This window comes from Scyliorhinus canicula, chromosome 9 (genome assembly GCF_902713615.1).
Source record: "Scyliorhinus canicula chromosome 9, sScyCan1.1, whole genome shotgun sequence".
Classification (NCBI taxonomy): domain Eukaryota; kingdom Metazoa; phylum Chordata; class Chondrichthyes; order Carcharhiniformes; family Scyliorhinidae; genus Scyliorhinus; species Scyliorhinus canicula.
The window spans coordinates 172307440-172320521 of record NC_052154.1 but is presented as its reverse complement, the minus strand read 5'-3'; the positions used below and the strand labels follow the sequence as shown (position 1 = coordinate 172320521).

At 41.6% G+C, this 13082-nt stretch overlaps 1 protein-coding gene across 6 annotated transcripts in view; it reads right to left on the bottom strand.

Moving 5' to 3' along the window:
- ppp6r3 (protein phosphatase 6, regulatory subunit 3) overlaps positions 1-13082 on the bottom strand; it is a 152694-nt gene that overhangs the window by 106423 nt on the left and 33189 nt on the right. The window lies entirely within an intron of this gene.

Genomic DNA, 13082 nt, shown 5'->3' with positions numbered 1-13082 from the left:
AAAAAATTTAGAGTACCTTATTCATTTTTTCCCAATTAAGGGCAATTTAGCATGGCCAATCCACCTACCCTGCACATCTTTGGGCTGTGCGGGCAAAACCCATGCAAACACGGGGAGAATGTGCAAACTCCACACGGACAGTGACCCAGGGCCGGGATCGAACCTGGGACCTCGGCGCCGTGAGGTCGCAGTGCTATCCACTGAACCCCTGTGCTGCCCCGATATCGGATATATTTTAACAATAGCCAGCATAGTGTAATTGGTGGTCAAGTAATCAGTGTTCACAATTTTACAAGATCAGTTCATGTACTTCTGATGTGTGGCTATAATATTCATCTGATAATGAAAGTATGTAGAGCACCTCTGCTCACTATGATCAAGGTTTCCTAATGAAATGGGGAAATGTTGGTAATTCTGCTTATTCAGGGAAACAAATTGGGATGCAAAACTGCTCCATAACCATTGTTGAATAGGAAAAGGAAAAAGAGAAATAACGCAAATAAGAATGAAAAATGAAAAAGCTGAATTGGGGTGGGGACGGTGGGAGTTGAGCATATTAACAGCAAGTCTCTGTGAGAGTACAGTTCATCCACAAATAACTTTGTCAGGAATAATACCAAATTTCTCCTAGCAACCTCTTGTTTCAGCTGTAATCTGCTTTAATTTTAGGCTGTGTTTGCTGCCAGTGTAACTGCAGAAGTGCATTCACCAGACAAGTCACTGGCTGCGCGACGCCACAGGTAGCAGCCTGCCTGCATCAAAGAACAGGACTATCCATAATACTAAGCAATGTAAAGATATTTAAACAACAGCAGCACCAATAACTATGTTTTTTTGGACCATATTAAGAATTTCAGTTTTCACATTTCTCATGCACTTTACTGGGGGTCGTTCGGTCCACAACTGGCTACCATCTTTGAATACTTTGAATTAGGATTTAAGCCAGTGAGATACATGATGTTCGGAGGATGCAAATGGGACAATATAAAGTAATTTTCTTTACTTCAATGCTTTTATGTATTATTATATAGCACTTTTAATCTAATCATAGAATTTACAATGCAGGAGGCCATTCGGCCCATCAAATCCTTTTCTTCTCTCCTCAGAAGACATCTGATCTGACCATGACTCTCCAAAGAATTCAAACAAACTCTCCAATTTGATCCAGTCAAACTGATACTTCAACACGAGTGATGCAAATACTGGCCTTGCCAACGGTACCCACATCCATTGAAAGAATAAAAAAAGACAGCAATTTTGTTATAGGTATTAACTAAAGTTATCTTCATGTCATGAATACAAGTATAATGCAACATTGATGCTTTGCACCAGATAACTGGTGTAGTTTTCCACTTTGGTCTCAATACTAAAAGGGTTTGACATTAAATTCACATCAGTTGCAAAACATAAAGCTAATGGCCAAGCAGTGCAACTCAGACAGCAACTTCTGTATGTTTACATGTAAACCATGCATCTGTTCCTTGCTTGAAGCTGTTGTACCATTTATCCATAAACAGAGAACGTCATCAGCCTTGTTATTTTGACAGCAAGTTCTGTCTCAATGAGGTGTGGTAACCTAGTAAGGCCTAGAATTCGCCCGATTAAATTGGATATCCTAAAGTAAAGAATTGGCATTTTAAAATCATATTGCAGTCAAACCTCAATCAGGCTGTTGGAAATCAGACTTGACCAATGTCAAAGACACAACCAACACGCACTTTCCGTCACCCAGAGCTTCTATTGTAACCTTATATGGGAACAGGTTATGTGCAACCTACACCACCAGAGATGGGACAACTAGAGCGGGCTCAGGTGGCCTGTCAAACAGTCATCAACCAGACCACTGGCTACTGAGAACCCCTCCCAAGGCATCATTGGCAGAAAGCCAGAGGAAATAGCAAAAGGGTGTGAAGGGAGGGGGATAGAAACAGGCACTCTGGACTCCTCAAAAAAAAAAGACTTGGTATGTGAGGTGACCTTGACCAGATCGGAGAAGACAACCAGATCAGACCAGACTAAACATTGACCAGACCAGAAGGAAGGAAGGGACACCAGCGAGAACCACCTTGGTGAAGACAGGCCAGAGGAATGCCAGCGATCAGATCCATAGCTTACCAAGTTAATCTGCGATTAGTATACACTGATCTTGGGTACCTCAAATATTTTGTGGGTAATATAAGGGTTAATTGTGTTAATAAATATTGCTGAATATTGAACTTGCGTTTGTGGTTTGTTTCCTCGTAGGTAAAGACACTCTAGGTAAAACTTTTGAATAAGTAAACTGGTCAAAAGTAACTGAGGTTTTACAGGTACAACAGAGGATGACTTAATTGAATTACAAATGAAGATACCTTCCTTTGATAGGCTTGTAGTTACAACCATTCTGGAGAGGTAATGAAATCAGTTGGCGGCTTTTGCAAAGACGTAATTATTTGGAGACTGCACTATCATGATTAATTTCATCCTGAAGGGCTTCAAAGTATTCCAAAACTGATGAACAGGATTTCAATACCCCACTCATTTGCTTGGAGAATACATCAAATGGTTATACTGGGTTAAAACCTTTGTGCCTGCAGATGCACTATGCATTAATGGTACACAAAAGATTCTCATAACAGAAGTATCTCATTCAGAAGTAATCCAACACTAGTGGACGTATGAAACTTTCCTCAATGAGTCTTGAAATGCTTACCAAATAGAGACCACAGAATTTTTAAAAAACTAGAACAAAATGTCAATGTTTGCTCCCAAAGATTCTTTGCCATAAATACCTAAACAATCTTGGGAAAATGTGATAGTTCAGCGATCTGCTTGGTTTCATTTCATAAGACCCTGTTTTAATAATTCTTAAGTCATAGCTTCCCTGTATTGAGATTCCATTAATTTATTTAGTTGCTTTCATTTGCTAGTCAGGTGTTAGCATTTGTTTAGTAATAGTACTCTTGCCTTAGCGTCCAAAAGGTCAATGATTTTAAGACCCATTCCAGACATTTTAACATTATAATCCAAGCTAACATCTTTTGAGTGCAGTCTGGACAAAGTGCTGCATTTTTTCGATGTGCCATCTTTCATAAAAGATGTTAAACAAAACCGCGTGTCCTCCTTACACATTTGTGAAAGATCCCATGGCATTATTGAAAGAACAGCAACAGAGCTCTGGTGGTATTCCTGCAAACATGTATTCCTCAATCAGTATCACAAACAAATTGTCTAATTATTTATTTCATTGCAGTTTCTGGACCCTTGCTGTTAGCAAATTGCCTCCCACTTTTATATGTCCCAGGAACACCACGATTTTACCAATTATGGTTTTATAATTGCCTATTTCAGGGATTTTTGGCCATCCAGAAAATGGTACTGGCCAATCCAGAAGATGAAAATTCTGCTTTGACCCAATTGTAAAGAATACGCCAAGAAAACCTATTGGATACACTGCAGATACTTGCACTAATTGGAGGGCAACTGGTATAACTGTAAAAAAAAACTACTTGATCATGCTCTGCCCCCAAACAGAATTTCAAAGCAAGAGTGAAACTATAACAAGGATTGGTAACGTTTGTGAGCAGGGCATCGGGACATGTGTTGTTCAAAATGCACAGAATTACAAATTGGGCTTTTGTTATGGTGTACTCAATCTGGTTTCTGTTTTAATTTCATGAAGTACTTACAGCAATGCAACAGACTATTCAGCCCCATTGATTCTACATGAGATTTCTCCCAGCCTCCTTAATCTAACTCCATGAACATATCCTTTCTCCCTCACGTGCTTACCCAGCTTCCCCTTTCATATCCTGACCATTTCCTAGGTGAAGATGTTTCTCTTGAATTATCTATTGGCATTATCAGAGACTATTTTATATTTAGAGCCTCTAGCTCATGTCTCATCTCAAATTCAAACATCTTTTTAATATCTACCCTATCAAATTATTTCATCATGTTGAAGATCCTCCATCAGGTTACCCCTCAAGTATTTGCTTTTCCAAAAAGAGTTCAGCCAGTTCAGTCTTTCCTGAAACCTCTCAGTTCAAATACCATTTCTGTAAATCGTGTCTTGCCCATTCTCTTACACTTGAAATGTTCACACTCCTCCAAGTATGGTCAAAATAAAGCTCTATTCAAATTTAACACAATTCCTCGGCTTTTCAATTTAACTCAAAAATTAATTCCAGTTTGCCCTTTTAATGGTTTTATTAACCTGTCTCACTACTTTGTGATGTGTATCTGTCGCCCCCCACTCCCTCTATCCCTCAATTCCATTTGAACACATTTTTCTGAGAACTTTGTGACCTTCTTGCTGAAATTAATTTCCCAATTGTACATCTATTCTGCAAGTTTATCGTTACCCTGTATTTTATATAGTATTCCCATTAACTGCACTACCAATTTGGTGTCAGCAGCAAAATTTCAATTTCAGAATCCAAACCATTTATATAAGTGGTGAACAACGCTCCCAGCATCGATCACGAATTTCCACTTCCCACCATTTGCCAATTTGAGCAACTCCCTTTGAAAGGATGAGTGCGGGTTAAGATAAAAACGTGAAAATTTATTTTGCGACAAGGAAATCATTTGGAGGAATTTTCGGGGATCTAGCTTCCCAATTGTGTCCATAGATGAATTTCCAGGCCACAAACTAACATTTTTCATCTGATTTGCTTTGTAGCTCCGCTTAGAGTGTTGAACATAATCCAATTTCAAATCGCAAGCTTAAACGAGGTTTACATCAATGGTAATGTACTATAAACACTGACAGCACCTCTCTCAAAACTCAGACTTTTTTAAATCCAGTACTGGATGAGCAGAAATTTCCTCCAATTAAATATTGGATTACTGAAGATATTATCTTCAGTTCCCATGATAAATTCCACTTCCTAGCCACTGATTTCATCCTTCTGGGGCTGAATCTGGCTGTTCTGACCCCAAGATGGGCTTCCTTCAACCACATATCTGTGCCTTCACTAAGATCATCTATTTTCATTCCTAACACTGCCTATTTCTATCCCTTCTTCAACTCATCTGCTGCTGAAATAGTTATTCACGATTTTTAGTTACCTCTAGATTTGACTATTCCAATGCACATCTGGCCAACCTCGCATGTTAAATCCTCCAAACTGGAGGTCATCTAAACCATTGTTAGTATCCTTAATCACATAGAGACCTGTTCACGCGGTGCTCACTGGCCTACACTGGCTTCTAATTAAGCAACAGCTCGATTTTAAAATTGTCCTAGTTTTAAAATTCCTCCATTGTCTCACCCCACCTTATCTCCTGATTTCTTCAGTTGTAACTTTACACTGTCATTGCAGACTGTATTTTCTGGAAACAAATTTAGTCTTAATACTCGAATTACTTTAGAAATTTGCTCCCAATCAGCAGCCATGCTCAGGGATGTCCCACTCAGCTGCCTCATGCTTCAGGCCACATTCTACCGTGGAAGAATTATGGAATTCACAATTTGTACAATGTTCACATCGTACACTCGATCCCTCGGGTACCACATCCAACAAAGCAACATGTCAACATATTGCACAGGTTTTTCTTCCCTTTCTGCTATTGCATTAGTACGCTCATGGTCACATTGTGCTCTTTTGAAAAATATTTAAAGTGCAACATATTTCAAATACACCTCTCCCATAACTTCAGAGACCGGTTGGGGGGGGGGGGGGGCAAGAGGTTGCATAGCATCTCAAAAAGCAGAATTTGATCATCAAAAACTCAGAATTCCGCCAAAGACAAATTTCTCATCCATGCTTTAACCTTTAGCCTGCTGTCTGTTTTGTAACCAGCTTTCAATTCATTCTGTTGCTTTCTCCATGGCTCAAAGTTCTTTTTTTTTTTTAAAAGCATGCAACCCAAGATCAAGATCTGTCAGAAGGTTACTTGCCCATCAATTGGAGGATCTACCAGTAATAAATCACTCCAAAGTGTGATGGGTAGAAAGGGTTAAACTGTTCATCCTGTGGCCTGCTATTCCATATTACCAGGTCCTAAGATTCAGTATAACATATCTGCTGCTCACAAAGCTGTCGCCTCCACACTTGGAGACTGTATTGTTCTTGTCAGATGGCCCGATTTATATTACATGTACACTTCTAGCTAAAGCTATAAATGATTTATTAACATTAACTGTGGGTCAACTATACACAAAACAGATGAATAACAGTATGATCATGCACAAGCAACCTCTCTCCCAGCTCTCCAGTCAGTCCGAGGTCACCTGACTAACATTCACTTATATAATAATGAGACTCTTAGTGGTCAGTCGGTGAATTATAACAACCATGATATCACTACAATCCCTTTCCTTTGAGGGAATAAATTAATACATTATCAGTATATTTACAGGTGATATCATTAGACTGCGAGTTTAACAGTATCAATTTTTCTTAAAATTTTTAAAAATTGGTTTAACATATATACACACAAAAACAGCAAGCATAGTATGTACAAATAGCCCAAATCTACAAATTGAGTTGATCAGGTTCTGTTCGGATTCTGGTTGATCTTCTCAAAGTTTGACCTTGCTGCTCAGAATTTGTAGATTCAATAGAACATAGAACAGTACAGCACAGAACAGGCCCTTCGGCCCTCGATGTTGTGCCGAGCAATGATCACCCTACCCAAACCCACGTATCCACCCTATACCCGTAACCCAACAACCCCCCCCCCCCCCCCCTCCCTTAACCTTACTGTTTAGGACACTACGGGCAATTTAGCATGGCCAATCCACCTAACCCGCACATCTTTGGACTGTGGGAGGAAACCGGAGCACCCGGAGGAAACCCACGCACACACGGGGAGGACGTGCAGACTCCGTACAGACAGTGACCCAGCCGGGAATCGAACCTGGGACCCTGGAGCTGTAAAGCATTTATGCTAACCACCATGCTACCGTGCTGCCCAATGTTCTCCATGACATTCTCATGCTCAGGAACTGAACTATCTGACACTGCAGCTGACGTAGATTCGTCATCTATCACGCTGTTGTGAAAGTCTTCTCTGGTTTTCAAGAGTGCGTGACGATTTCTTCTTAAAACCAACCCTCCATCTGTAAATTGTAAGAACAAGGTGCTACTTCAAGTACAATGGGTTTTCTCGACCAATTGCCTGAATCTTCTACTCTCACAATGTCATCACTTCTCAAGGGGTATTCTAGACACTCTTATCCTACAACAGCTTTTGTTTTGCATTTCCTGCCGAAATCACACGTGACTGTGAAGTGTTGCTACACTTTCCAGCTAAAACAAGGACCATTGTCACTCACAACGACTTGAGGAATTTGGTGTCGCGCAAAAATTGACTTGATATGCAGTATTACAATGCTTGCTGTTACGCTTGACAGTAGAGCCATCATGGGATGGTTTGAAAAATAGTCTGATAATTAAATAATCTTTCCCTCGTAGGTGAAAGAGGTCCATAGCTACTTTCTGCCATGGTGCAGTAGGTAAATCAGATATTTGCTATGGTTCCCTTGTTTGTTTGCAACAATGTGTCTGGCAGGTGTCACAACAACTGACCACCCTGTCAATATCCTGGTTTATACCTGGCCAGTAAACAGTCACAAGCTCTCCGTTTACACTTCTCAATCCAGAAATGTCCTTCATGTATCCGCTTAAGTACATCCTTGTGAAGAGACTGAGGTATAACTATCGTGTTCAAACGAAGCACCACTCCATTAATCAGATCTTATATTGTAGAACTCCATACATCAGCCTCTGGACCAGTGTGAGTTGATGATCCTCATCATCTCTTAAAGAGTTTGATCCTTCCTGGTCTCTCCTTGGATCTCACGTAGTTTTGTGTCTGATACTGGTAGTAGTGTGGAAATAGGATTGACATGCAACTCTCTATCTTCAGCTGTTTCACTACTAATATTTTGTATCAGCACTCTCGATAATGCATCTACTAAGAACAAATATTTGCCTGGCATGTCGTTGAGATTAAAGTCATAGCATTGTAACTTAATCACCAACCTCTGAATGCGCGGAGATCTTTGGTTAATATTCTTGTTGATGATGTTAACCAAAGGACGATCATTTGTCTCAACTGTGAAAGTTGGAAGCCCATACACGTAGCCGTGAAATATCTCCCAAGTCTACAACTAAACCGAGGCATTCTTTTTCGATTTGAATGTACCTCTGCTCTGTTGTCGTCATGGATCGTGATGCATGTGTGATTGGTTGCCAATCGTCATGCTAGAGTTGCAGAATAACTGCTCCTAGACAACCTTAGGACGTGTTTGTTGACACTTCAATCTGCTTAGATAGGTCAAAAAAAATGAGAACTGGAGTGGTGGTTCGTGAAGACTTGAGCTTCTTCCACTCTTCTCAGTCCAAGTGAATTCCGCTGTTTTGTGCAGGAGATCACGTAGATGTGTTGCTTTTGCTGACAGGTTTGGAATGAATTTCCCTCTAAAATTGATCATACCCATCATTCTTAAGGCGGCTTTCTTGTCATGTGGTTATGGCATGTTGAGAATTGCTTGGATTTTGTCCTAGTCAGATTAAATGCCACGCGATGAAAGCTCGTCACCTAGGACTGTGTTCTCAGTTACACCAAATTGGCACTTTTGCTTGTTGAACTTCAGCCCATTTCTCCTGACACTCGTTAAAACTTTAAGCAACTTCGTATTGTGCTCTTCTATGGTCGAGCCCCAAATGATGATATCATCCACGTACACACGTACACCTTCGATTATGTGGTTCCATGGCATGGTAAAAAATCTCTGGTGCCGAAATTCTGGCAAACGGCATTCTCAGAAAGCAATACCGTCCAATTGGCGTATTAAAAGTGCAGTACTTTGTTCCTCTAGCCTTAGCTGCCAGAGGGCGGCATGGTGGCTCCAGGGTCACAGGTTTGATTCCCGGCTGTCTGTGTGGTGTCTGCACGTTCTCCCTGCGTCTGCATGGGTTTCCTCCGGGTGCTCCAGTTTCCTCCCACAAGTCCCAAAAGATGTGCTGTTTGGTAATTTGGACATTCTGAATTCTCCCTCAGTGTACCTGAACAGGTGCCAGAATGTGGCGACGAGGGGCTTTTCAGAGTAACTTCATTGCAGTGTTAATGTCAGCCTACTTGTGACAATAAAGATTATTATTCTGAAACCTTGAGATGCATCAAGTTTTGTAAAGAATTGTGCACCAGCCATCTCAGATGCTATTGGTATTTGGTGTTCTCTTTTGATATTCTCGTTAAGATCTTTGGGATCCATACATATGCGAATATCACCATTCTTTTTCTTTACATATACCATGGAATACACCCAATGGGTCAGTTCTACTATCTTTGATTACTTTTAATTTTGTCTTTCTGTCTAGCTCCTTTATGAGGCGATCCCGAAGAGGTGCAGGTACTCTTCTTGGTGAGTGATTTCCCATTCTCTTTTGAGTTGTATCTTGTAGGTGAATGGTAGTCCACCAAAACCTGCGAATACATCGCTGAATTTGCTGATAATGTTAGAACAAAGAAAATTACAGCACAGAAGCAAGCCCTTCGGCCCTCCCAGCCTGCGCCGATCCAGATCCTTTATTTAAACCTGTCGCCTATTTTCCAAGGATCTACTTCCCTCTGTTCCCCGCCCGTTCTTATATCTGTCTAGATGCATCTTAAATTATGCTATCGTGCTCGCCTCTACCACCTCCGCTGGCAAAGCGTTTCAGGCACCCACCACCCTTTGCGTAAAAAACTTTCCACACAGATCTCCCTTAAACTTTCCCCCTTTCACCTTGAAATAGTGACCCCTTGTAATTGACACCCCCACTCTTGGAAAAAGCTTGTTGCTATCCACCCTGTCCATGCCTCTCAATTTTGTAGACCTCAATCAGGTCCCCCCCCGAACCTCCGTCTTTCCAACGAAAACAATCCTAAACTACTCAACCTTTCTTCATAGCTAGCACCCTCCATACCAGGCAACATCCTGGTGAACCTCCTCTGCACCCTCTCGAAAGCATCCACATCCTCCTGGTAATGTGGCGACCAGAACTGCATGCAGTATTCCAAATGTGGCCTAACCAAAGTCCTATACAACTGTAACATGACCTGCCGACTCGTACTCAATACCCCGTCCGATGAAGGCAAGTATGCTGTATGCCTTCTCAGAATCGATGGTGTGTTGATCCAATCTTTTGTGAATGCTATATACCAACTGCACTAGACCTAATTCTTCACAGGACTGATCAACTAATCATGAATCCAAGCCCTCGGATACAATGCAGAATGGGACGGAAAAAACTGTGTTCTTCACCATCACACTTAGGTCACAAGCACCATAACACTTAATGCTTGAACCATTATAATCCCTCAGATATTTTCTGTTTTCTTCTAATTGGCTGAATTTTTAGATGTTTCAAATCAGTGATGCTGATTAGGCACCAGTGTCTAACTTCAATTGGACAACTGTAACGTTCACTCCCAAGTGGTAGTAGCCATTTGCCCACATCAACCACATTTATTTAAATGGAGCATCGGTTTGCATTTTTTTTTTTAAGTGCTGAAGAAATCTTTGACGTCTCCAAAAAATTCTTCTTCTCTGTTGTTACTCCAATAAACAATGATGTTTCATCTCTGGAGACTGTGTTTTCCACTGTGCTGATTGATCTGGGTTGAGCTTAAAGTAACAATTCTGAGCAAAGTGATCTTTCTTTTGCTTCTGAAAAAAACTTGCCAAACGTTGGACACTGCCTTAATTTGTGCTTTTGATCACATCTTTTCCACAGAAACACTTTGTCCTGTTCTTTAACGTGTTTGTTGATGTGCAACGAGCTGCAGGGACTTTCCTGCCTTTTTTCAGAAGTGTCCCGCCTTTTTGGAAAAAGGGCTGCAACCGGAGTGCTTCCTTGCAAGAAGACTCCGCTCTGATAAACATTTTCGAATGCTATGTGTGCTGCTTGCGTGTGAGCCTGACAGATCCAAATACAGCTCTAATTCCCTCAACAACCGTTCGCTCAGCTTATTTTCATTCACACCAAACACACTCTGGTCCTGAATCATGAAGATTTGACCGTGGAAAAATTACAGGATTAGCTTTTAACTTTAAATCAGTAATGAAATGATCTATGGACTCTTCTGTCTTCTGTTAACGTGACCTAAACACATAGCATTCATAAATTTCATTCTTTCTGTGGTTGCAATGTGCATCAAATTTTTGAATTACTTTGTTAAAACGTTTACCATCGCCATCGTTTGCAAATTTAAACATATTAAACACAGCAATTGCTTCGGGCCCTGCCGTTGTTAGGAGCATTGCTACCTTATGCAAATCTGATTGATCTCCTAAATTTGAAGAAATAGATTAAATTGTTGTTTAAACACAGGTCAGTTGCTGTCCACATTACCATGAGATCGGAGACTCATTGGCGGTTTCAACGACTCATTATAGTTCATTTGTGCAGTTTGCAAAATCTTCAAATCTCTGTGGACCTCGTGGCAGTCTTGTTTTTTCCCCCCTCAGTGTTTAATACCATCTACACCTGGTACCATGTAATATTTTTGTCTGGTGGCCTGATTTATATTACAAGAGCACTCGCAGCCTTAGCTATAAACAATTTATTAACATTAACTATGGGTCAACTATATACAAAACAACAGATGAATAACAGTATGATCATGCACAAGCAGCCTCTCTCCCAGCTCTCCAGTCAGTCTGAGGTCACCTGGCTCTAAATTCACTTCTATACTAAAGAGACTCCTAGTGATCAGTTGGTGAATTACAACACAACCAGGATATCACTACAGACACCACTTTACGGGGACAACCCCATTCAGTCTGCAAGCATGATCTCAAGATTCCAGTTGCTTAACTTTTAATTTCCCACTCCACTCTTAGCTTCCAATATTTCTCCAATGAAGCTCAACAGCAAGCTTGAGGAACAGCACATAAATGCTTCACAGCTCCAGGGTCCCAGGTTCGGTTCCCGGCTGGATCACTGTCTGTGCGGAGTCTGCACGTCCTCCCCGTGTGTGCGTGGGTTTCCTCCGGGTGCTCAGGTTTCCTCCCACAGTCCAAAGATGTGCGGGTTAGGTGGATTGGCCATGCTAAATTGCCCGTAGTGTCCTAAAAAGTAAGGTTGGGGGGGCGGGGGGGGGGGGGTATAGGGTGATCATTTGCTCGGCACAACATCGAGGGCCGAAGGGCCTGTTCTGTGCTGTACTGTTCTAAGAACAGCATCTCGCCATTCAATTCCGGCAGTTTTCAGCCTTCCCAACTCAACAGTGGTTCCAAATCAGCACCCCCCCCCCCCCCCCAAGCTCCACCATCTCGATTTCCACAGCAACAGCTGATGATTCTATTCTGCTTTCCACATTCACACTCTCCTCTAGGGGTTAGGTACGTTTTGGCGCAGCCATTTGGGCGCGGCCGTTTTGGCGCGGCCGTTTTGGCGCCAACCGTTTTGGCGCCGGACGTTTTGGCGCCAATATAACATTTCTTTATTTGTGAATTAGCCTCAGGTGAGTTGGCTGCTGGTGCGGGTGCGTTGAGTTGGGTGCTGGTGCGTTCTATCACCATCTGCTTATATATTGGCGTTATATATTGGCACAATACTTGCAACAATTTGCAACAAGTTACTAGCCACAAAAACTAAAAGAATTTCTGTCGTCTGCGCCCAAACGGCCGCGCCAAATTGGCTGCGCCCAATTGTCCCATGGCACCCAAACGGCTGCGCCCAAACGGCCGCGCCAAAACGGCCGCGCCCAATTGTCCCATCCCCCTCCTCTAGAACCACTTTTTGCCGCTTTACTTGTCCCATCATCTCCTTTAAATTTGTACCACCATAATCTCTTCTGTCTCCCACTCCACCACCTTTCCTTGGTGTTGTACTTGCTTAAAACCTGATACAACTCTTACATTTCACAGTTTTGATGAAAAGTTACCCACTTGAAACGTTAACTCTATTTCTAGTTCCACAGATGCTACCTGACCTGCTTTGCATTTCCAGCATTTTCTATTTTCATATTTTTTGTAACTTTGCCAAGAATGTGACATGTTTTTCTATGCAGTCCAGATTTGAAAATAGAGCAAACATTTCTAAAGCAATTCAGATTTTAAGACTAAAAGTCTTGCCACTGAATGCCTGGGGAAACCCCGA